The sequence below is a fragment of the Triturus cristatus genome, chromosome 9 (genome assembly GCF_964204655.1).
Source record: "Triturus cristatus chromosome 9, aTriCri1.1, whole genome shotgun sequence".
NCBI lineage: Eukaryota > Metazoa > Chordata > Amphibia > Caudata > Salamandridae > Triturus > Triturus cristatus.
The window spans coordinates 576,249,867-576,274,465 of record NC_140592.1 but is presented as its reverse complement, the minus strand read 5'-3'; positions in this window follow the sequence as shown (position 1 = coordinate 576,274,465).

Below are 24,599 nucleotides of genomic sequence, written 5' to 3'. Positions count from 1 at the left end.
GCTGCACTGTGAGGTGGTGTGTTTGTGGTGTCAAACTGTCTGGCTGGGTGTATTTGGCTTAGTGCCACTAGCTTGCTGTATTTGTTTGTAGGTTGGTGCATGTCATGACACAGTCCCCAGTCACTATGAGATGGCAGGTATTGTGTTTGTGTGACTGGCATACACATCTTGGGTTGATTATCTATTGGTTATTGTAGCTTTGATTGGGGTGCATGGTGTCACTGCCCCCTTGCCACACAATCTTGGGTATGTTGTTTGTGTACTCACCAGTCTCTGGGATGTCTGTTAGGCCATGGACGCTCTCTGGTGGTAGGATGTCCCGCACCTTCTCCTCCCAGGTCCTGAAGTAGACTGGTTTGGCAGGAGGGCCACCGCCGGTGCGCTGACTCAAGTCGTGATCTTTTTCGATGAGTTTCTTGACCCTTCTGTGCACATCATACCACCTGTTCTGGATATCGTCCTTTGTGCGCAACGTTGGTGCTTGTGCGTTCACCTTGTCCACGATCCTCGCCCACATCTTGGTTTTCTGTGAGATGGGGGTCCTTTGAACCAATGTGCCAAACAAATGTGGCTCTACTCTGATGATCTCGTCTACCGGCACTTCTAACTCACTATCTGTGAACTTTGGATTCTTCTTTGGAGGCATAGTGATGGGTGGTGGTGGTGGGGATGTGTGTGAGAGTGCAAGTGATGGTGGTTTGGTGTTAGTTTTGCTGTGTGTATGTGTGTCTGCTTTTGTATGAGGTGCTGATGGTGTGTGAGTTGTGTGATGTGTGAGTTGTGAATGTGTCTGTGGTTGCTGTGTATTGGTGTTTGCTGTATGCTGCTTCTCCTGTTTGCAAGGGATGATGGTAGTGATTGTAGTCCTTTATAGAGTTGTAGTTGTGGGTGTGTCTTTGTCCAATTAATTTTTTTAGGGTATTTATTGGCATAGTCATTGCTTGTTTGGTCCTTTTTTTGTGTTTTTTCCTTTGTGTTTTGTAGGCATGAAGGAGACGTTCATGTGACGGAAACGGACGCTGCTGTTGTTTCGTGCGGGCTTCTCCGCCTCGTTCACGCTGCCTGTCTTCTGTGTTTGGTAGACGTCGTTCGCTGCAGTCTCTATTGCTTGTGTGCAGGGTTATCTGTGCGTGTCGGTCGTGCGGCTTGGTCTCCGTGCGAGTTGGTCTAGTTTTACACGCATTGCATCGTACTACGCTAATCGTACATCGCGGGTACGGGTCGGTCGGGTTGATTCCGGGTTCGTGTCGGTCGGTGAAAATCGCGTCGGATTTCCGGCCGGATCACTATTTCCCTCCGGCTCGGTCTTACGGCTTGTATTCCGTACGTGTCAGTTGTAATTCACTCGCGTTGCATCGTACTGCACGGGTCATACGGCGCTGGTCCGTGTCGGTCGGTATTCGGTCCGTGGCCGTGTCGGTCGGTTCGTTTTGCGGCCGGAATTGGAATCGACCCCTTGGTAGCTATGGCACAGAACAGACAGGCTTTATTTAAGAAATGTGTAAAGCGTTAAAAAGCACCAAAACAGCTAAAAAGTTGAAATCACAACACAGTAAAAATCTCACTCCAATTTGTAAAAATACAAAAATTATTTCATGAACAAAATTGCACACAAATGACAAAAATCCAAAAAGAGGATGCAGAGATATGAATTTTAAAAATTTGAAATAAAAGTACAGCTAAAATGTGTTTAGTCGCAACAGCGGTCGTCTGGTTGTGCTTGACTGGGACCTAGGCACAATATAAGGCTGATTGAGATGGAGCACGGGTCAGATACAGAAACCAGGTTCGTCCTGGTCAAACATTTTACCTTCTGGCGTAGTTTTTGAACTGGAAGTTTATGGAGCTCAAATTCCTTCAGCAGGGCAAATTGCAATTTGTAACCAAACAGAGCGCCACAAGCTGGGTACCCTTTCCATTAAATCGGGTTGGCATGTATTTGCTGCTTCAGAAAAGGTCTAAGTTGGAACAACCTGTATCTTTGCCCCAGCGGCAATTCACCTTTGTTAGATTGACTTGGCAGGTTTGTCCTTGTCCTCCAAAGGTACTTGAAGCAAAAAGTCTCAGGTTTTGCAGTATGTTAGTTAGGTAGAACACACTTTGACAGAGCCAAGGGTCCCAGAAACTCACAAACAGTACTTGAGGGGGCAAGACTCAGTCTGGCAGAAGCCACCAACAGGGTCCAGGGCAGGTTCAATTGGAAGTAGTCAGCTAAGATCTTCGGGAAAAGGTTTTCTATCAGCTTGTTTTGTCCCTGTAGGGTAATAGGAGGTCAGCCAATGGATGATTGGAATCCCTTTCTTTGTACTGGGTACAAGTGGGAGCAGGTCCAGCCTTTCAGGTCTCCTCACAGGTCTCAAGAACCAGTAGAGTCCTTCTTCTGTCTTTCACAGTGTTTCTAAGAGGGTGTCTTTGGGTGTAACGTTTTTGCCTGCAACTAGCCTGGGGGCAAGGGTGACCCCTGGCACCACCCTTAACCAATAGGGAAAATGTTCCTAGCAGTGCTTAATTTGAACCAGTGGTTTCCAGTGCTCAGCACAGCGCTTAATCAACACCCACGCTTGAGCACCAGTTAAGGACACATTACTTTTTGGTGGATACATGGCGATTAAGTGAGTCGCCCAGAATCACAGGATGTTGAGCCGACACCAAGACTCAAATATGGTTCCCCAGCTCCGAAGTCGGCAGCTCTAGCCAATATGCCACATTCCCTCCCCACTTGTAGGGTTTGTTGGTTCTGTTTTAGGCAGAGCTAACATGAGAAATTGGCTGGTCTTAACTGCCTTTTGACTTCTGTTTTTTACAACTTGGTTCCTAGGGGTAGCCCTACCCACTTTTTCAGCAATTTGTGTGTGCCCTTTTGAAGCAATCCCACAGTGAACCACTCTGCCTAAATCCAATATGGTGAAAGCCTTCTCCCCTTGAGTAAAGAGCCTGTGTGCTCACACAAAATGTGTAGTTAGGAACATGAGCAACCCCTTCTCTGTGATCACTTCAAACCACAAAGAAGGGCCCTGCCAAAGTGTTAGCTAATATTTGCCTGTGGAAGGATAGGCCTCTTTGAAGTTAATCAAGTTCTTCGGTACTGCTCAGATAGTTATCCTGCTGAAAGAAGAGAACACCTCCCCACACCCAAGACCCTTTTCTCAGCTCTGGGAGCAAGTTCGCACCTCATGAAGATAGCTATTCTGCTCCTCAGTGACAGTTGGCAATTGTGCAAATGGGACTCCTGAGGCTTAGGCAGGAAAAAAGTAACTTTCTAAAATTACATTTTCCTGAATATGTGTTACAAATCTGACTTTACCAGTGAATTAAGATTGTAATAAATATATTTATAAGTCCAAGTATTACATTTATAGGTGTTTCCTAACCAAAACAAATCATTAATAATATAAAATGTAATATTGTATCCAAATCATTTCCTATGGAACATCCAAACCTGCTAGAGTGAAAATAGCATTCGGGGCATATTGACTGTAAGGGTATGTTTTACATTACATTTTAACATGTCCTACTATTAAATACCATTCACCCTCCCCTATGGACTGCAAGGCCTACTTACGGGTGATTTACTAATATTGAAAAGGAAAGTTTTGGCCTGTAGAAATGGGTTGTTGATATCTGTTGAATTTGCAGTTTTAAAACTGCTTAGCCAGACTACAATAGTATGTCAAGAGTCATGTTTGCACTGTCATTGTAGGGGTGGCATAATGGGAGATGCAGTCCGTTAGGGACATTTAATTTACAGGTCCTGGATACACTTTGAACCTTACACTAAGGACGTGTAGGTAATTTAAATATTGCAATTAGGCGACTAGCTAATTACTACTTGTTTTAGGCATCAGAGTACATGCAATAGGGCCTGGCTAAAAGGGTCTCTGTGCACAGAGACAAAATACCAGCAGCATCAGTCCAAAATAAATGGGGATGATCATCCAAAAAGAGGCGTTTTCCTACAAAGGTGTAGTGTAAAATGTATAATTTGTTATTGCAAGAACATGATTCTTTGTGCTGCTGATGATAAAGTGTTGTATAAGGTAAAGAAATATCACATAGGAACAGCAATCAGAAATGTCAAAAGTAGAAAGAGAAAATAAGTGGGCCAATTGTATATTGTGACGTATAATGACTATATGTACTGAATTTGAAGCATTAAGGATGCAAGCATATATTGTACATTGGAGCGCTATAGATGAAAAATTATTCCAACACAGATATGTGGTAACATTCCTTATAATAACTCACACAACTAGAAAGCCAGAGGTATGTTTGCCGTACAACCCCCAACATTAAAAATGGATGCTCATGAGAAGCAATGTTACCATGGGAACCATACTAGGTACAGCAGCTTATCTATTCCTGCATCCATTGGCAATTGTGAGGATCTGAGATATTGCAAATGTGTGACTACAAAAGGGGTTCCTCCTCGGTATGACTACTAGTTTGAACCCAATAGAATTAGGGTGAATTACGGTTGGGCGGGCAGGGAGGACTTATTCACTTATATGACTAGACCTCCTACGCAGTCTGCAATGATAGCAGAAATCATTAATGCTGGTGAATTGTTTGATGTTTGGTGAGCTAGCATCCAACCACAGTACAATACAATTATTAATCTATTGTGCATGATGCAAGCTCAAGAATAGTCTATTGGCTGGTATCTATAGGCTAGACATCCTACATTGGGCACACTGGCATTCTAAGCAGATCTCTATCAGACCACTCCCTAATAGTTCTGGTACAGTACTGTAAGCAAGGTACCTGACACTCTGGAACATGGAGATCTAAACCAGAATCCTAATTAGATGCCTTTTTTAGGAATGAGCTGCATAAAGCAATCACTTTATAGTCAGACCTCAACCTGGTCTCTGGCCTGCAGATGATTACGGTTTGGCAGGCCTTTAGAGTGTATGTTGTAGGTAAGGGCATAGCAAAGGAAGCAGAGGCATTGAAATTGCTGTGATAACGATTAACATGACTTTAAATTTCTTTTAGGTAGCTGGGAAAGATTATACAATGTATCAAAAGTTTATGAATCTTTCCTGAATGAATGAACCATTAAGCAGGTTCAGGGAGATTGAAGAGCAGTAAGTGAGATTCCTAGGAAAACAAGCTGAGGAATTGTGTATTAATAAACAAATTGTGCATTATTAACAATCTGCAGAATCTTAATCTACACCCAAATTCACACATGTATACTGTCCTGATGCTATTGCATGTGAAACGATTTTGATATGATGTGTGTTATCCTGGCTTGTGCTAACTAGGTCTCAATTAGGTTTCAACATCATCTTGTCAAAATGTATGTTACATTTACTGTTTATTTCTTCTGCACATAGTCAAGCAAGTCATGTTTGTTTATTTCTGAATGACACTGTTCTTGAGGAAGACTCAGAATGTACTTAGAATGTAAAACTTTTCCAAGGCTCTTGCATGTGGTATTGCATTTATTCACAATGGTTGACTGTTGTTATGCAACTAGTTTGTTCTCACACCTCCAAATTACATTACGTCAGAGGGTTGGGGGTATTCATTATTTATGTAGTAGGTCAGTACTTAGGTTGGAATACTGAGTTTCTAAAAATGTATTTCCTTGTTCATGCCACGATTCAGCGGTTTTCATACTGTTCTATGGGGAGATTTCCTACATAAATGCCCGATTTGGGGGCTGAGCCAGATGATCTTTCCTATGTTACTAGTGATGCTGTTTGAGTTCTTACTGATTTTCCTGCATATTTGAACTTTGAACTTTAAGGATTTTTGCTAGTACTCTATACTGTTCTATTAAAGGCAGCCTTCACTGCAATGGCTTTATGCATATAAATGAGATTAGTTGCATTTCCACTTTACTATTTCATGTATTGTACATTTTATATTTTTGTAATAAATCTTCATAAAACTTCAAATTCTGCACTTTAACTCACTTATTGATTCAGCCTTTTCTTATTTGACTGTACTTTGAAATTGAGTTTAACTCCATTCTCGATCCACCCGACCAGTGGATGTGTTTTTGTAGTGTAAAGTTTTAGGAGTACAGCACACTCACAAAACTCATGCTCATCGACTGGAACAAGGTAGAACACCCAGTTGAATGATGTCAGTACACTTAGAAATATTGCATGCATTCACACCACTGAGGGATCGGTCTAGAGACACTACTATAGCGCAAAAGATTTGCTGACGATCTTAATGATATCACACTTGCATCATTGGAAAGGTTCATGAGTCTCAGCCTTGAGGATTTAATAGAGGTAATACAGTAGCTGTAGAGTGGTGGGGTACCTGGGACTGATGGGATTTCAATTCAATATTATGAAGCTTGTGCTGATTTAATAAGCCCCCACCCACTTAAGGAGTATGAAGATGCCATTCTGGAAGGGGAACGTCCCACAATGACATGAAAGGACATGTGGATATCACTTCTGAAACCAGACAGATCAGAAGACCACTGTGCATCATATAGACTACTGTAATTGCTTTGCATTAACAATACGATATTTGCGGGGGGCGTGGCCAAGCCGCGGGCTAAGATGGCCGCACGGCGTTGAAGCTCCGCCATCGACCCGGCGCAAACCCTGCTTTCCTCGCCCTCCTGATGCGGGCGCGGGACGCCAGACACCGCCGCTGACCCTACCACGGCCCAGGAGTGCGCTGGGATGCAGAACGGACCTCCCGGGCCACGGGGACGTCCGGCGCCGACCACATCATCCTGAGGCCTAAGATGGCGGGCTGATCCGGGGATTGGGGACGCGAGTGCGTGGAAGGCGGCCGGCCGAGAGACAGGTACCCGGGGGGCTCAGAGGGGGGGGCATTGAGCACTGTGGTGCTGTCTGGCGGGGGCCTGCTTCTCTCCCTGTGCCGTTGCGGACCGGAGGACGACCGGGCGCTCGGCTCATGCCCTGCGCTCCGGGCGCGGCCTCGCTCGTTGTCTCCTCCCGGGGGCCCCGGGCTAATTTGGTCGGGGGGCCTGGGAGGGGTGGCGTGACGGCCTGCTGGCGGTGGGGGGGGCGGTAGGGGCTCGGCGCTGGGCCTGGCACCCGGGTTGTCTCTGCCTCGGTCCTTGGGCCCTCCCTGGGTTGACCATGTGCTCTGCGGCCGGTTTGTGCGATCCTCCCTTGCCCCTTCCGGCGGCGTCGAGTCGCGGCTGCTGACTACATCGCGCTGGTGCGCTGGATGTTCCATTGGGACCCTGCTGGCTCCATAGAGTTGTGGCCCTTGCCTACTGCACAGTGAGGTCGAGATCTGTCCGGTGCCTGGTGGGCACAACAACGCCCGTGGTCCAGAGCAGCTTGGCTAAGGTTTGGCCGGCGCCATAGGACTGACGCTCCATCGTACCGGCGCCTCCCCTGCTCTACACACGGCTGGCTGGTAGCCGTCTGGCGGTTGTGGGCATGGGTCGCAAGGACCCTAAACAGAAAACGCTGCAGTTCGAGAAACTCTCTGAGCAGCCCGCGGAAACCCGCCCTGACATGCCGGACCCGGCTGGTGGTGCGACCGACAGCTCGACGGCCCGTGCCCCGTCCCCGGACTGGCTGCAGGAGATGCGTGCCGGCTTCAGGGCCCTGGATGGTCGCTTTGATGCCCTAGATAAGACTTTGGAAACTATGGGGGCCAAAATCCAGGCCCACGACAAGCGTTTGGGAGAGGCTGAGGCCCGGATCTCTGCAGTGGAGGATAAATCAGTGCAGGAGATCAAAAGGGTGGACAGACTGGAGCGCATATTGAAGGAAGTGGCCAGCAAAAACGAAGATTTGGAATCGCGCAGTCGGCGCAACAATGTGCGAATTATTGGGGTTCCGGAGTCCACAGCCACGGGCTGGCTTGATGTTTTCGTGGAACAACTGTTGGCTGACATCTTTGGGAGAGAATCCTTCACTCCTGGCTTCGTGGTGGAGCGTGCTCACCACTCCCTGGGGCCGAGACCTAACCCGGGGCGTCCGCCTCGCCCGCTGATTGCCCGCATTATGAACTTCCGAGACCGCGACACTGCCTTGCGGCTTGCCAGAGAGAAGGGCGAGATTACCTGGCAGGGCTCAAGACTCTCATTCTACCCAGACTTTACTGCCATGGTCCAGGAGGCCAGGCGTAAGTATGCGGGGGTGAAGGCGGCGCTCCGGAACTTGAGCCTCAAATATGGCATGCTCTATCCGGCCCGGCTTCGGGTCGAGGTTGATGGCCGAACTCGGCTATTTGACAATCCCGCTGCGGTGCAGGATTTTTGCCGTAACTACAAGCCGCGCAGAGGCCCGCCGGGGGGGGATGAGGGTGGACGGTCTCCCCCTGGTAGTGGGTCTGCGGGCAGCCAGGACCTGTTCTTGACCTCCGGTGTCGGCTGAGGCGGCGCCCGTCACCTAACTTTGTACTGTTGGACTTTGGCTATTTTGGGATGTATTAACACTTGGAGTATATTTGTGCTGCAGCGCTGGGTTGATTGCGGATCGTTGTCACCCCCCTTTGGTTGAAACCGTTGGGATCGTTTTTGGTTGCGATGCTCTGTTTTTTACTGTTTGGTTATATTTGGTATTACTGTCTAGAGCTATGTTCTTTTTTTCCAGGATTGGGATTGCCTCACGTTTGCGTGGTTTGGCTGGGTGGGGGGAGGGGGGTAGGGGTAAGCAATTTTGATTCTTCTGATATGGCTATGTGTGAACGAACGTTATTGATACACAGTGACATCCCGGTTTTGTTGCTCCCATCACCTGCTGACTGGCATCAATGGCCCATATAGGTCTGAATGAAGCTCCTCTCAATCTATCGTTAATGACTTGGAATGTCCGGGGCCTAAACAACCGGAGTAAATGCAAACAAATACTGCACTACTTAAATCGGCACCATGTGGACATTGCTTTTCTTCAAGAGACTCATCTGCATGCTCCAATGACCGCCCGCTTTGCAGCTTCCTGGGGCGCTCATCGATATTTTGCCAATTTCAGTAATTACGCTAGAGGCACTGCGGTGCTGATCCATAAGAGAGTCCCGTTTCAGTGCCAGACGTTTCTGGGAGACAGGGAGGGGCGCTACTATATTGTAAAGGGGGTTTTGATGGGCCATGTGGTCACTCTTGTCTGTGTGTATGCTCCCAACACTGATTCCCCGGACTTTTTCCATGCGCTTGCGGCCCAACTGGTAACCCTAGCGCCGGCCGGCGTCCTGCTGGGTGGCGAGCTCAACATGTTGCTGGATGTGGGGCTGGATAGCACCTCTGGGGCCACAGATTCTAAGCCTAGGGCACGACGCGCGTTCTTGGACCTTTGCCATCGGTTCTCGCTGACGGATATATGGCGCAGGCGAAATCCGAACACTACTGACTACACACACTTTTCAGGACAACATAACACTTGGACCAGAAATGACTACTGGCTCCTCTCCCCGGGCCTGTCCCCCTGGTTCCGCGCGTTGAGGACGTTCCCGAGAACATACTCGACCATTCCCCGGTCCTACTTGGCTTAGACGTTCCTCGGCCTGAGGGTTTTGAGCGGCAGTGGCGTTTCCCTGGGAGGGCGCTATTAGATGACCTTTTTGTACACGAGGTTTCCGAGGCGATAGAGGACTACTTCACCATAAATACTGGCTCGGTGGACTCGTGGGCAGTACTCTGGGATGGGTTCAAGGCATACATCAGAGGGGTTTGCATAGCCAAGCACGCGGGGGTCCTGAAGGTACTGCGCGCAACAATAACACAACTGGAGACACAGCTAGATGCGCTAGACACGGAGGCACAGCGGGCACCCTCTGACGAGGTATTTTCCAGGCGCTTACGCCTGTTGTCCGACTTCCGGGAAGCCGCGGACAGGGAGATCCTTTATCTGGGGAAATACCAGGTTGCGCGTAGGTACGGAGAGGGGGACAGGCCAGGGCGCACACTAGCGCAGGCCTTGCGACCACCATACAGCAAGTCCCTGATCGCCGAAGTGCGGGGCTCGGATGGTGCGCTCCGCACAACGCCCGCTGAGATCCGGGACGAATTCCTGGCCTACTACACTGATCTATACACCACCAAGCTGGGTGACTCCGCGGCCGCTCGTGCGGCCTATCTAGCGGAAATCGCTCTTGTGTTCCTGGATAGGGGCATGCAGGAGTTCATGGCGGAACCTATAACGGTAGCGGAAGTGCGGGGGGCGATCAAAGTGCTTCGGGGCTCTTCGGCCCCGGGCCTTGATGGCTTCTCCGCTGACTTTTACAAGGCCTGTTCTGATCTGCTGGTGCCCAAGCTAATAGAGGTGTATGCGGAGGCCTTGGAGCGTGGCTCCCTCCCGTCTACTCTGGGTGAGGCGGTCATTGTGCTGCTCCCGAAGCCGAATAAGGACCCGACGTTGTGTGGGTCGTACAGGCCCCTCTCCCTCTTAAACACTGACTATAAGATCTTGGCCAAAATAGTGGCCAACAGGCTTTCCCAACTGATGGAATTCATTATATCGCCCGCACAGTCTGGCTTTGTCCCCCGCCGCTCGACCTCGCTGAATTTGCGTACGCTCTTCACGGTTCTGCACAGAATTAACCCGACCACACCGGCTGCAGCGATCCTCCTAGACACCGAAAAAGCGTTCGATTCCTTAGAATGGCCTTTCTTTCTTTCCGTCATGGAGCGCATGGGCATGCCTGCGAACTTCCTAGCTACTGTTAGACTCCTCTATAGTCGCCCTACGGCCCGTTTGCGTGTCAACGGCACGCTATCTCGCCCATTCTCGCTCACGCGCGGTACGCGGCAGGGTTGCCCGCTTTCACCGCTCTTGTTCATTTTGGCAATGGACCCCCTGATTCGGCATTTCCAGGAGCGGCACCTCCACAGGGGTCTCCAGTTTCGGACGGGCCCATTGCTGGCCTCACTCTATGCCGATGACACAATCCTGTATGTCAGGGAGCCGCAGGCCAACCTTGCCCCCTTGATACATGAGATCCTTCGTTTCGGTAGCCACTCGGGTCTGGGCATAAACTGGCATAAGTCCATCATCTTTCCATTGACTAGTGGCACCTCCCCATTGGCAGTGTGAGTTCCCTCTGGAATGGTGCTCGGACTCGGTGCGGTACTTGGGCATACAAATACATTTGAGCACGGACGAAATTATCCGCCTCAACTATGGCCGCGCGATTACGCGACTGGAGACTCAGGTAGATGGGTGGCTGCGGCTCCCGCTCTCTATGTCCGCTAGGATAGCCATTCTTAAAATGATAGTGCTCCCTAAATTTTTGTATCTTTTCAATAACATCCCTGTTCCTCTTACCCGAGCCTTTTTCTCCACCCTGCGGTCCCTCCTGATTAGACTGGTCTGGGGCGGGAAGCACCCCCGGATCCGCTGGGCGACTCTCACACTCCCACAGGATCGAGGAGGCCTTGGAGTGCCTGATTTATATTTATACTACCTAGTCGCTCAGTGTGCACATGCCTATGCCTGGTATCACCCTGACGCTCGGATCCCATTCCTTCGCCCAGAGGCGGACTTTGTCCTCCGGGGTCGCTTGTCGCCGGTGTTGCCCAAAGGTGTCCCCAGAGACCCGATGGACATTCAAACGGTATCTACCACCAGCTGGGCTTGGAGCAGGCTCTCGCGCTATTTCGCTCATCCTTTACTGTACTCCTCTTCCCCCCCGATACCCAACCCTGGGTTGCTGCCAGGCACAGATGAGGCACTGGTGCAACGAACGTTAAGGAAATTTGACCTCACCAGGATCGGGGACTTATACCCGGGTGGGCACATTTTCTCGGCGTCGGAAGACGCGCGATTCAGTGATGCTACATTCATGGACCGGTTCGTTCTTCGCCGGCTATATTGCGCCGCGCGAGCGGAGATCAAGGGATTTCCCCTCGAGCCGGCTTCCTTTGAACCCCTCACCACCCTGATTGACAACGATACAGGGGCACATATTGTTTCCAAGCTGTACAAGGCATGCGCAGCTCGGGTCCCCTGTGCGGACGATCGGGCGCGGGAGGAGTGGGGAACGGACATGGGTAGGCCTATCACTGACGAGCAATGGACGGCATGTTGCAAGGTCACCGACGCGGTATCACTGAACAGTCGTCACAAACTTATACACTATAAATTCCTGCGCCGTTGGTATATGACCCCTGATAGACTCCATTCCATTGATCCCACGCGGCCGCACACATGCTGGAAATGCGCTACACCACATGCCGATTTTGCACACATGTCCTGGACGTGTCCGAGACTGCAGACATTCTGGACACAGGTTCACAAGATCCTAGAAGAGATGCTAGGACTTACACTGGTTCCCACTCCTGAGGTCGCATTGTTGGGTTATACCGTCAATTTCCCTAAGAATGTCCGTAAACTGGCCTCTCTGGGGCTTCTGCTAGCCAAGAGGGAGATTGCAAGGCACTGGGGGAGGAAAACAGCTCCCACGTCCAAGACATGGCTTACGGCCATGGCTTTCTGTAGCACGAATAGCGAGATCTACTCTAGTCTCCTCCCCACGATAGCGCGTCCTAGGGACATCTGGGGCCCTTATAAAACATACATTGCAGGCTTACCTGGCTCAACCCCGCCATCCTCGAATCCCGGAATAGCTCCCACTGGGGTGGGGTAGGTCGTGCCATACCAATGTTACGCAGATGTAGTGGTCATGTGAGGGTGCGGTCGCTGGGATATTTAGCTCCTGGGGTCAGGTGCTGTGTAGTACATGGCGTTTTTTCCATGACCGAGATATGAGCAGGGGAGGGGGGTGGCTTTGGTACCCTAGGAACAGACCACTGGTCAGAGATCCCCCTGGTTCAGGTCGGACAGATGTTGATGATGGATTGGTAGATGGGGTCTTGTTGTCTGATGCATTGATGATGTGGTATTGTTTATCTACGAACCGGAAGTGTCACAATGTGGCTACTTATTTGCTTTCTTTTGTTCGCACAGCCGCTACCTTTGTCTCATTTGATTTGTCTAATTTCAATAAAACTTTTCAAAAAAAAAAAAAAAAAAAAACAATACGATATTTGCAAAAAGCTCTTGTTAGTAGATTAAAACAACTTATGTCAGGTCTGGTACTCCCAGACCAGGCTGTAAGTAAGTAAGTAATACGTTTTATTGTATATAGTTAATTAAAACCTTTACAATTTTTGTGCCGACATCTTCCAATTGACATATAAAACAATAAAAAATACACAGGCGTATTATACAGGAATGTTAAAAAAAAGAATTATCTTTAAATTCTAAACTATTATTTGCGCCTCATCGTTTTATTTAAAAAAAAAAATGTTGTTGCCATATGCTATTTTTCAATTTTCTGTATTAAGAAACTGACTTTCTGCAAAGATCTGGAGGCCCTGCATGCTACCTGTAGCATGTTGCTATTCAATGCTAACATGACTGCTGGCCGACATGATCTAATTTGGTATCTACGGAATGCATATAATAAATAAAAACGTCTCAAATTATTCAGCGAAGGACAAATACACAATAAATGAGTCAGAGTTTCTTCTGCTTGACCGCATAGTCTGCAGAGTGATGTTGGCCATGTTTGTTTCCATGCTGGAACCTGATCCTTTGAAATGAAAGCACCCATCCGAATTCGGAGTAGCAGTTGTTGGGTAGCTGTTGTGATGTGATTGACTAAATATGGTTGAGGGGTACATTTCTCATATGAAGCTAATACCGTCCAGCCATGGTTTTTCTTTGCTAACGCGGCTTTATCTGTAATCCAGGCTATTTGTTTTGCCACATTATTAGCAATTTTTTTTAAAATTGCAAAGGTGTGATTGGTGTTCCATGCTTCTTTCATTTTGAGATATATCAATGCTTCTTCTAGAGCTGTTTTCCAGGCGTTATTTCCTTTAGTTTGGTTCTTTATTTCACGCCAACAGTACCCCATCAACCAATCCTCTTGTGCTGCTTTTAATTTCCAGCACATTTTTAATATTGCTGCTTGTCTTGCTGGGTGCTGATTTTGTAACCCAAATTCCAGACGTACTTGTGCTTGTGATACAAACTTCGGGATCTGAAAAATGTATTTGAATAACTCTGACTGTTGAAGATTCGAGAAATTTGCGTCTTGACCTCTAAATAATTCCGAGGCGTACGTGAGGGTAGGGAGAAATTTGGCTGTGATTACTTTTAGCAAATATAGGTTGGATGGACATTTCAATTTTGTTTTTAATAAATTTAGAGCAAAACGTAGTTTGTTGGCCTGGGCTTTTCTGTACAATAAATGGTCTTTTAAAGTCAACCTTGAGTCTACCACTACTCCTAAGTACTTGTATGTGACGCTTTGCTCTATGATGTTACCTGCCACGTGCCACTTGAATTTGTGCCTCCCTGAACGTGATGCGAAACAGATGAAGTTCGTTTTTTTGTAATTGATGAGCAATCCAAGCTCCCTGGTGTATTCATGCAACCTTGTGATGGAACGCTGTAGGCCCATTGGGGTCTGGGTGCATAAAACGATGTCATCTGCGTACTGCATGCTGCTTATTTTGCGGTGTGCTAGCTTTGGGGGATCACTCTGAATTTCCGATATACTCTTCTCCAGGTCTGCTATGAAAATGTTAAAAAGAGTAGGCGCAAGTACACATCCCTGCTTTAGGCCAATATGGGTTGGGATTTTTTCTGTTGTTCTTTCACCATTCCCAAATTTTATCTTGACCCATGTCGATGTATATAGATTGATAATGGCATGTAATAGCTTAGGTGGAAAGCCCCAGTTTGCCATCTTTTGCCATAGGATCTCCCTGGGTATTGTGTCGAATGCTGATTTTAAATCAAGGAAACAGGTGTACAATTTTGTAAATTTATCCATTGCTTTTTCTACCAGAAGTTTTAAGGCGAACAGATTGCACAACGTGTTTGTTCTTGGCCTGAAACCGGTCTGTGTGATTGGGAGGATCTTATTCGTGGAGACCCATTTTTCCAGTGCTATCAGGAGATTTGATGCATATATTTTAGCGTCTACATCTATGAGAGCGATCAACCTATAATTTGCCGGGTCCGATCTGGCTCCTTCCTTAAAAATTGGATGCAAAATGCTACCTCTCCAAGATGATGGTATATTTCCTGTTTGAAAAGCATGATTGAACAATGGGGTGAGGAATTCTGCCCAAAACAATTGGTCGTGTTTAAAGAGCCCGTTTGGCAGGCCGTTAGGGCCAGGAGCGCCAGTAGACCTTAGTTTTTTTATAACCATTTGTACTTGATGTGGTCTGATCCAATTTTCACCAAAGTTTTGTTTAGGATCTTCCCCTTTATGTTGGTGATGAGTAGTGTTATCTGATTTCAGCAGTTGATGGTTACGATTGTTCCCTTGATTTTCCTCTAAGTGATGTATCCAGTCTGCCTCTAATTCGTGTTCGTGTTCGTGGAAGGCTCCGTTTGCTATTTTATTAATTTCAGCCCAAAATGTCCTATTGTTATTTAATTTGCTTGTTTCCAGTAATTTTTGCCAAATTTCTGTTTGTTGATTTTTCTTTGCAATCCAAACCTCTTTTTTATATTTTTGCCTTAGTTTGTAGATTTGTTGCTGTTGGTCTTTTCCAATAATCTGATCTTTTCCTTGAATCTTTCTAATATCCTGATTTAAAATCCTCTTTTTACTCGCTATTGAGCCAAGATGTACCGGGGATGCTGTCGTTGGGTTTCTTCTATTACTTTTATTTTGGGCATCGAATTTGTCTGTTAAGCTTATAATCGTCTTTTCCCAATTAGCCCGAAGGTCTACCGGGCTTTTGTCTGCACCTATTTCCTTGACCTTTTTTACATAGGTCATAATTTCTTCAACATTCTTTCCATTCCATGCAAGTCATTTTAGGTTATAAGGGCTGGGAAATTCCATCAGATCGTTGGTAGCTGGTGCCCTTACATGTTGAATGGTAAGAACAATTGATTGCAGACTATGATCGCTCTCCAATTTATGGATTATTTGGTAGCTGGCGATACTTTGGAGTACTTCCAAGTCCACTATGGTGTAATCTAGGACTGATTGGGTTTGTTTAGCTGTTCTTGTCAGAGCTGTGGGCTGGTCTTGTGAGAAGCGACCATTCAATATGATCATGCCGATTTCAGCAAAATTGAAGGCGCACTGCTGGCCTTGTCTATCCTTTTTTCGGAAATGTGTTATCAATGGTTGAATTATTTTTCCTTTCAGTTTGTTTTGTTGAAAGTTGTGTGTGTGGTCTACTTGTAATAGGAACATATTACAGTCGCCTGATACTACCAATCCCGCCTGTGGAAAGGAGGATTGCAAAGTTTTAACCAATGCTTTGAGAATCGCGATTTTCTCTGGTTTCTTCTTAGAATCTGGGTGAATGTAGGTATTGCAAATTACCAAAGACCTTATGTCTGGGGAATCCTGGACAGGGGACTGGTGGTAGTTCGATTTTGATACACTAAATCCATGTCTGTCCTGAAACAATTGGAGCATACGTCCACGGTATGCTAGTGTTCAGGTAGATGGATAATCCACTGGCTGCCCTGCCAAGTGAACCTCTTTTGATGGCATGTTGTTGGAATTCTTTGAAGCCGTTTATCTGAACCGATGTTGTTGACCATGTCTCTTGGAGTAATAAAATATCAAATTGTTTTAGGAATGCTGTTAAATCTGCATCCTCTGTTTTGCTGCCTAGTCCGTTTATGTTCCACGAGCCCACTTTCAAATTGCATTTTCATGCTTCATTGGAACTTGATGTTAAAGGTAGCACTTTCCGAATCGGATTGGTTGCTCCGGGTAGACCTTGGTGGATGATACGTAAGTTGGTCCATCCCTCCTTGCTACTGGTAGTACAGACCAACCGCCCCTCGAAGTAGGCCACTATCGGATTGTGCTCTTGACTCTGCCATCGGGCATAACAGTCCTGGGTATCTTTCAGGTTCAATTAATCTGATTTCAATTCCCCATTTGGCAAACTCTTCTCTATGCTGCCAGAATTCGTTGGCATTCTTTGGATCACTCCAAGTTACCACTGTCTTATCTCTATCTTTTACATTTGATAGTGGTTTGAATTGAATACTTTCTATGTGATTTGTATACAAATGCTTTAGTGTTTCAATTGAATTAACAAGTTTTAAAATGGCACTCCGATTAAGAATGTCATGATTTCCTCTGGAGCTATAGTGCGGAATGGTTTCAAGTGTTTTTAGGCTTACTGGATAGATGAGATCTTTGTTTTCTTTGGAGTCCGCAAAGTTATTTTGGGCACTTATTTTTAATTTGTTTTCCTGATTATATTGATTATTAACCTTATCCTGTGCCATTGCCTCGACTCCAAATGACGGACTATGAACTCTTAGCATCTCTGGCCCTTGTGTCCTAGTTCTCAGTTGATACGCTTTGGCCATAGGATTTAATTTTTGACCCTATGTAATTTTTGAAAAATAATGAACTATACTTTTTTGTCCTGCTTGAATCTTTTATTTTGATAGGCCATCTGCAAGTTGTTTATTTATGTTGCCTTGGATAGACTGAGAATCTTTTAGACTACTTAACTGTGCTGTTGGTAAGGCTGTTAAAGGCGTCTTGGATCTATAAAGATCGCGATTTTGACTTTGACAAACTTCCCCGAGTTCTTCCTGAGCCCTTTTACTTGACTCTATTCCCTTTGTCCCTTTTGCTGATGTTGAACCGGGTGAGTTTATATGCTGGTAGTTTTCTAGTGATGATTCTTGGGCCTGATGCTGGGTAAAAGATGCTGTTACTTTTTTACTTTGTTGCTTGTTATGTCTAGCTTGGTCCTTGGGTTAAAGGGCGTGTCCCTATTTGCACTTTATTGTATTTTTATCATGTTGCGATCATTTTAATGTACTATTTTATGTAATATTTTAAAGGTTTTATAAGTCTGATTTTGTATTGTAAAATGAATTGCATTGTAGTTGAATTGTTTTAATATGTGTAGTATGTCTTTTATGATGCGAATCGAATAAAGACTTTTTTGACTGACTGACTGACTGTTATGTCTAGCTTTTCTCAATCTCTTACGTTCACGTTTAGTTAAAGAATTGTGACTTTTTTGTTGTACATTTGGTTGTCGCCCTGTTTCTTCAGATAATTGATCGTCATTTGTATGTGGGTCTTTATGAATATTTTGCAATGGTGGGCCATAGAATGTTTCTAACAGAGTTTCTGGTGTAAGATTTTTTGATGTAAAGTATTTTGATGTGCCATCCATTGCGTCCACACTTGTTTCCTCGTTAACTGAAGTGTCAAAGCTGGCAAAGTGCTTTAAATTTTCTAAAACGTTTTCTGTATAGGTGCTTGGCATGCTGTTCTGATAGACCATTGTTTTGTTTTTTACTTCTGCCAGAATATCTGTTAGAATTGCCGGTAGGGCTTTTAGTTGGTTCATTGTCCCAGAGCATTGGCATTCGTGGTACGTTGTGTGTGGGTCTTTCTGCACCCGTTCGATAAGTGAATTTAGATCTTGTATTTTTCTGTCTATACCAACCACATGTGATGCCAAGATTTGCAGGAGATCTATTTGTAAATCTAGTTTTTCAGAGTGTTGCAGTAGGGCTGAGGATATTGTTTCCATGAGACCTATAAAAGGCATCCACAGTGGTGCCTGTGATGGTAGGAAGTGGTCTGGTTGGTTTGCACCTACTTGTTGACTTGACCAGGCATCCTCTACCGGTTTGTTCCAGATGTTATCATGTAGGTCTCCTCCCATGCCAACGCCTGGTTCGGATTTTGATAGTTAGTCCCTTTTTGTTTGGGAATAGGAACCGTTCACTGTTAAAACTTTAATTGGTGAAAGAATGGTGTTATAGGTGTGAGGGAGCCCTATCGGACCATTTAATTGGATTTCATTTGGCTCGTAACACATTATTGAACTGATTAAACAGTCATGTGCTTCCTGTATTTCTGGAACTGAATCAGATTTTGTTATTTGCGCTTCCTGTGATAGCTCCTGAATGATTGTTGTGCACTTCTGTTGCTGCTGTGTTGCTAGGTTTGCGAGGACATTTTTTGGCTCCCCCCCTGCTTGATATGGTTTTATTTTTATGTCAGTCGATTCCACGTCTGTTGTGCCCGTACTTACATGAGGCAGCCAGCCACCGCCACAATCAGGTCCCTGAGCACAACGGACTGATCCAAGACTTGTTGATCTTTGCTTGTTTTTTTTCCTTGGTGTTTTTTTCTTTAATACCTCTAAAGGAATTTTGCATGGAGTTATTTGACCGTTTTTAGCTACTTCATTTGTATTTATTTGAACTGTCACTGTTGTCCTATTGGTGATTGCTTTGGGGCTTTTGAAGATTTTCCAGGGGCTTTGGCTGTTCTCTAAAGAAGTTTTGAAATATGATGAAATATTGGACTGTGGCTGTAGTAAATTGGACATGGAGCCAACTGATTTGGACATTCTTTTTTTTTAGGGTCCTGTGTACTGATAACGGTTTTTGTTTTCTGAACTCGTGACGTTGGTGAAATTAAGAAATCTGTTATCTTTAAGTTTGTATGGCCTGGTGTTTTCAAGTGGGTCTTCACGAAATGAGAGGGGGGATGAGTATTTTTCTCCTGGACTTTGTCTTCATCTATGCGGTTGCTTGTACCTTCGCTCGACTTGCCGCTATGATGATTGTTTCTTTTTTTTTATTTTGTTTTGGTCTCTGTTCTGTCTCTGTCTCTCCCTGACCTCTCCCTGACCTCATTGTCACTCTCGAGAAAATTGTCACTCTCCTTGAGTTCCTTGAGTTCCTGTTACTCCTGCGGGTCTGGATGCTGACTTCTGGGGCCCCTCCTGCTGGACTGAGGGGTGAGGGGTGAGGTGAGGTGTATAGCTCTCACTAAATGGCTCACGCTGACAAACCCCACTGCCACTCTCCCACTACGCACAGCCCGCTTTGGGTTTTCACTGGGTTCTTGCAGCCCTCCCGTGGCTTTCCCAATTCTTTCACTGATCTTACTGGGGTCCTGCGTTAGGTCCTGCGGGGCTCCTGTTCCCCCAATTCCTGTTAACCAACTTTTTGGCTTTTAGCGGCTTTTACCGGTCTCTCTCACTTGGCTCCCGTGACCCGCCCAACTGCTCACAAAGCTATACAAAGCTGTACCTAGTTGCCTGTCGTGTCTCCTGCCGCGTCTCCTGCTGGGCCGGACGGCACCGTTTTCCGGCACTGTTTCTGTCCCCCACAGCTCTCACCACTCTCGTGGCCGCTCTCGTTGCCTGCTCGTTGCCTGCTCGCTCGCGGCTCTCACCGCGACCACAACCGCGGTGCCCAGCGAGCAAGGATGGCTCTTCGCCGCTTCGCCGCTTTCACTGCCACCGCCGGTTTCTCGTGTTTCCCGCTGCGGCAGCTCCCGAGATTCACCAACCGACGAGGACGAAGACGATGCCAAAACCCAGACCAGACTGATTTTATACCCAGCCACCCAACATTGTTAAATTTAAGTACTCTCCCAGAAGTGATACATCATCTAGACCCTCAATTAATGATAGTGCCGCCCTTTGTTAATGCTAAAAAAGTATTTGACACTCTGGAACTCCAGAATGGCCATATATGTTTACGGAATTAACCAAAATGGACCTGGTTAGGTGTTTTATTAAAATTATCTTGTTCCATAGGGATCCCTTGGCCAGAGTGTTTATCAATGGGCAGTGGCACCTAACAGTATTCCCCCCTGTCACCATTTCTGTGGAAACCTTGGACTTTGTGTACAGGCAGCTGCATGCACATAGAGGAATTTATATAGGTGGCAGGCCAGTGGTCGTATACATGTACATGGACGATGTCCTTCTGTATATACAGAACACAACCAGAAACATAGATCCAATTGTTCAAGAAACCGTCTGATTCAGTGTTATCTCAGGACTAAATATAAATAGTGCAAATCAAAGTAGCCAAAGGGGCAAGTTTTATTAATTTACATGGACATGTCCATACATAGCTAAGTTTTTTTGTGGTTCCACTTTTGGCAAGTGTGGAATTGAAGTGTGACGGATGAAAGGTCCATCTACACCTAAAAAATTGAAACACGACTTAACTTATTGAAGTGACTTGATGGACACTTTTAAACTTTATGGTGGCAATTATGATGTGCCCCTCACAAATGATACCACATCAAACAGAATAACAAATAGCCTAGACATGTTGCACCCCCAACCACAGGTGTGCAAGCATGTCATAACGAAGCAAGCCCCTGCACGGACATGGGTCTCAGTATGGCGTATTGTGGCAATAATCACTGGGGAAACAACATGATTGGGAAGGGAACCAAGGAACGTGCGCATGCCAGGACAGGCTACTGGCCATGTGGAGATATAGGAATATCCTGCAAGCCACTGCGAGTGGTCGCTCTAGGCCAGGGCACAAATTCTTGGGTGACCGTCAGGACCCTTGATGAGACCCACACCCCATGGTCGTAAGGGGCAATGTTGGTGTGGCTCTGTTACCTAAACTATCTTTGAAGTCCACAGAGGGGAATGGTCCTGCTATCTAATGTGCTGGGATGGCTCATTGTATGAGTTGTAGGATGGGTCAGAAGGACCAAGGTTAGTGTTCAGGGTGGACATGCATCAATTTTTTAATCCAAGTTTCTGATGTAGGTATCCCAGCACTCACCTTCAGCATTCCCCCCTCCACGTGTACATGCCACTGAGAGGACGTCCAGCTCAGCTTTTGCCCATTTCAGCAATGCGGGGAGCCAACAGTGTATATTACTGTATGAACCTTGTGTATATTACATCATGATTTGCTGCTTGAAAAGTATAATGGGTAGATCAAGGAATCTATGAAAGTACTTATATCCCTTAGTCTTAGGTCTAAGACTGAGGCATGATTCCAGTGAGGGAAGGGCCAAGTGCTCCGCCAAAGTGGCAGTAATTCTCTGACTTCTTCTCAGGCTTGCTGCATCACCAGGCAGTCCCAGACCACGTGTTAAAAAAACCTGCTTCATATGCTCTACATCTGGGCCACTACGCTTTAATAGGGAAAACCCCAAATCACCGGACCTGGGTCATTGACAGTACAGAAACAGGGGTCTTCTTCAGGACAAAGGGAGACTTCTCCATTTGTCCTGAAGAAGACCCTGGTTTAAGGACCTAATGAACCTTGTTACCTGATGGGGTCGAAACATCGACTGTATTGAAATGCCTGTACTGTTTTTGTTACACAACTGGGATAACAGTGATTGTGTTGCTGTATCAAATATCTGATTGTATATATAGATGCTTTGTGGCCTCATTGGCCATCAGACAGGCCTTCTTTTAAAAGTCACTTGCAATACTGTATATCCACTTCCCTTGTTCACGCTTCTGAAAGCCTCACAACGAGTACTTCCTTTGAGCTCTTTTACTCTTGGAGCACCTATGCATATGTTGTTCAAAAGATGCATGACTATAATGCAAATATAAAAAGAAAAGTGAACCTTCAAATTTGTTTTCCTTCAATTTATAATATGGGTGGTGTGATGTTTGTGTGTTAGGCTCTCCAACAGGACCGCCTGTTTTTCTGTACTACATCTGGGGCATGCAGAGGAAGCCATAAGAAACACACGCTTGATGCTTTCAGTGTGAGGTGTGCCTGATGCAAATAGTTAAATTGAGTGTAACAGAAGCATGGATTACGTGAAACCTCCTTTACATGTTGTAATGTCCAAGTTCAGAGACTTACTGTGAATTGCATCTAGAATGCCGCCAGCCAACCGTCTTTAGCCCTGTCTTCCGACTTGCAGTGGGAAGAGCACAACGTAACATAAAGGGCTGTAATATTTGTCCGTGTGCTTCTATGTGACAGGACTGCTTGCAGTGGTGGTGTAGTGTAGTGATCGCATGCTGTATGACGTGATACATCAGGAAATGGCCTGCCACAATGCTATCAGTGGGGAGTATGGAGGATGGAGCCCATTGCCTTGCTCGCATGCATGCCAGCAATGAGGTAATATCTCCATCTGATGTATCTCATGCGGTGGGCGAGCCCTGGGGTCTGCCAGCCACATATATATATATGTGTGTCCATCCAAATGGCCTGTGAATGGTTGCTCTCTCTGGTCAAGGGGCTGAGCCCAACCAGCACATTGGCCACTGCAGCTGGGCTGCTGCATAGTACAACTCATAATTGGGTCACCACAAACGCCCTCAAGAAGCAGGCACTGGAGTATGAGGAGCGCCACCCGCCTCCTGCCTGAGCCCTATATCAGCTTCAGCATTAGATCATGGAGGTAGTGAGGGAAATTGGTAACGTTGCAAACAAACAGGACCCATGGCAGGATAAGCATCTTAGAGATCAGCACCCGGCCCAGCAGAGACACTGGCATAGACAACAAGAAAGGGAGGGACTTACAGATCGAGTCCAGGGGCCTACCCATGTTAACGTTACCCTCCACAAGGTGCTTGTCCAAGTGGTAGATCTATACACCCAAGTATTTGAGTGTGTTAACGTGACAATCCAGTCAAAACTGTAGCAGGGTCCTCCTGTTATGCTGGAAACAGGGGGAACAGGCAAGACTTAGACCAATTTACTCTAAGGCCTTACATGATTCCAAATTCCTCCAGTGTCTCCTTCAGCATCGCCAGTAGGCCTGGGCCAAAATTCCGTTCCGTTCGCGGAAATTGCGATATTTTGGCATTTTCGCGTTCCGCGGAAAGCGCGAAAATGTCAAAATTTCCACATTCCGCAGCTTAGCGATAATTTGTTTCTTGCTCGCGCTGTAAAATAATAAATTCTCTCGCGCGCGCGATCGCCTTACCTGAATCCCTGCGTTCTCTGACAAGTCTTCTTGACCCGGTCGCATTCTCCATGAGATGTTGGATTTTGGTAGCCATTTTGCGCTGTCTCGCGAGAGTTCGCGGCCGCATTAACGTCATTTGTCACGCGATCACGTCATTTGTCACGCGATCACGTCTTTCTTCTCGCGATCATGCACCGCGCGAGTATGAGATGATTGAGATCTCGAACATGTCATTCTACATCGCGAGCCAGAGGATGAGGACGCGGGCACATGTAATCGAACGCGAACAGGAGAAAGAGACCGCGAACACGTCATATCTAACGCGACAGGGACAAAGAAGAGAACGCGATCATATCGTTTTCGACACGCCGGTGGAAGTAATGTGAAGCTCGAGAACTCAACAACGTAAAATTTACAATTTGGAGAGGAATATCGGCTCTAGCAGCATGAAACCATCTGCAAATGCTGATTTTGGATGAAAAGAACTCCTTACATTGACATTTGGCTTTCCTTTTTTGTGCAAGGAGTCATTTTTTTAAAAGGTGGAGAGAGGGAGGAAGTGACACAGAATCTCCAACTTCCTGATCCTGTCCAGCAGGCTCCACCCAGTGCTTTGTCCATCTCCTGCTCATTCTGCCTTTGGATTTGGAGCTGGAAAGATCACTCTTTTTGTCTGCTGCATCATTGATATTGGATTTCAGGATTTTTGGAATAGGATATTTTACAAGTAAGTGGTTGTTGTGTTTGATTGTGGGCATTGCAGTTGTTGTAACTACAATTTATTTTTGATAATTAATTAATTATCATCATTCCTTTTTTATTTTTTTTTATTTTGTGGGTTGTAGTAGTAGGCCCGAGCTAGCCATGGGTATGGCCTCATGGGTGTGTGTGAATGATGAAGCAACTGTTCCTTTTGTTTTTTGAATGTATTTCATTTTCAAGCACATTTAGGGCATGGATGGCATTGGATTGAGTTGGGGAAGTGTGTTTTTTGGGGTGGCCTT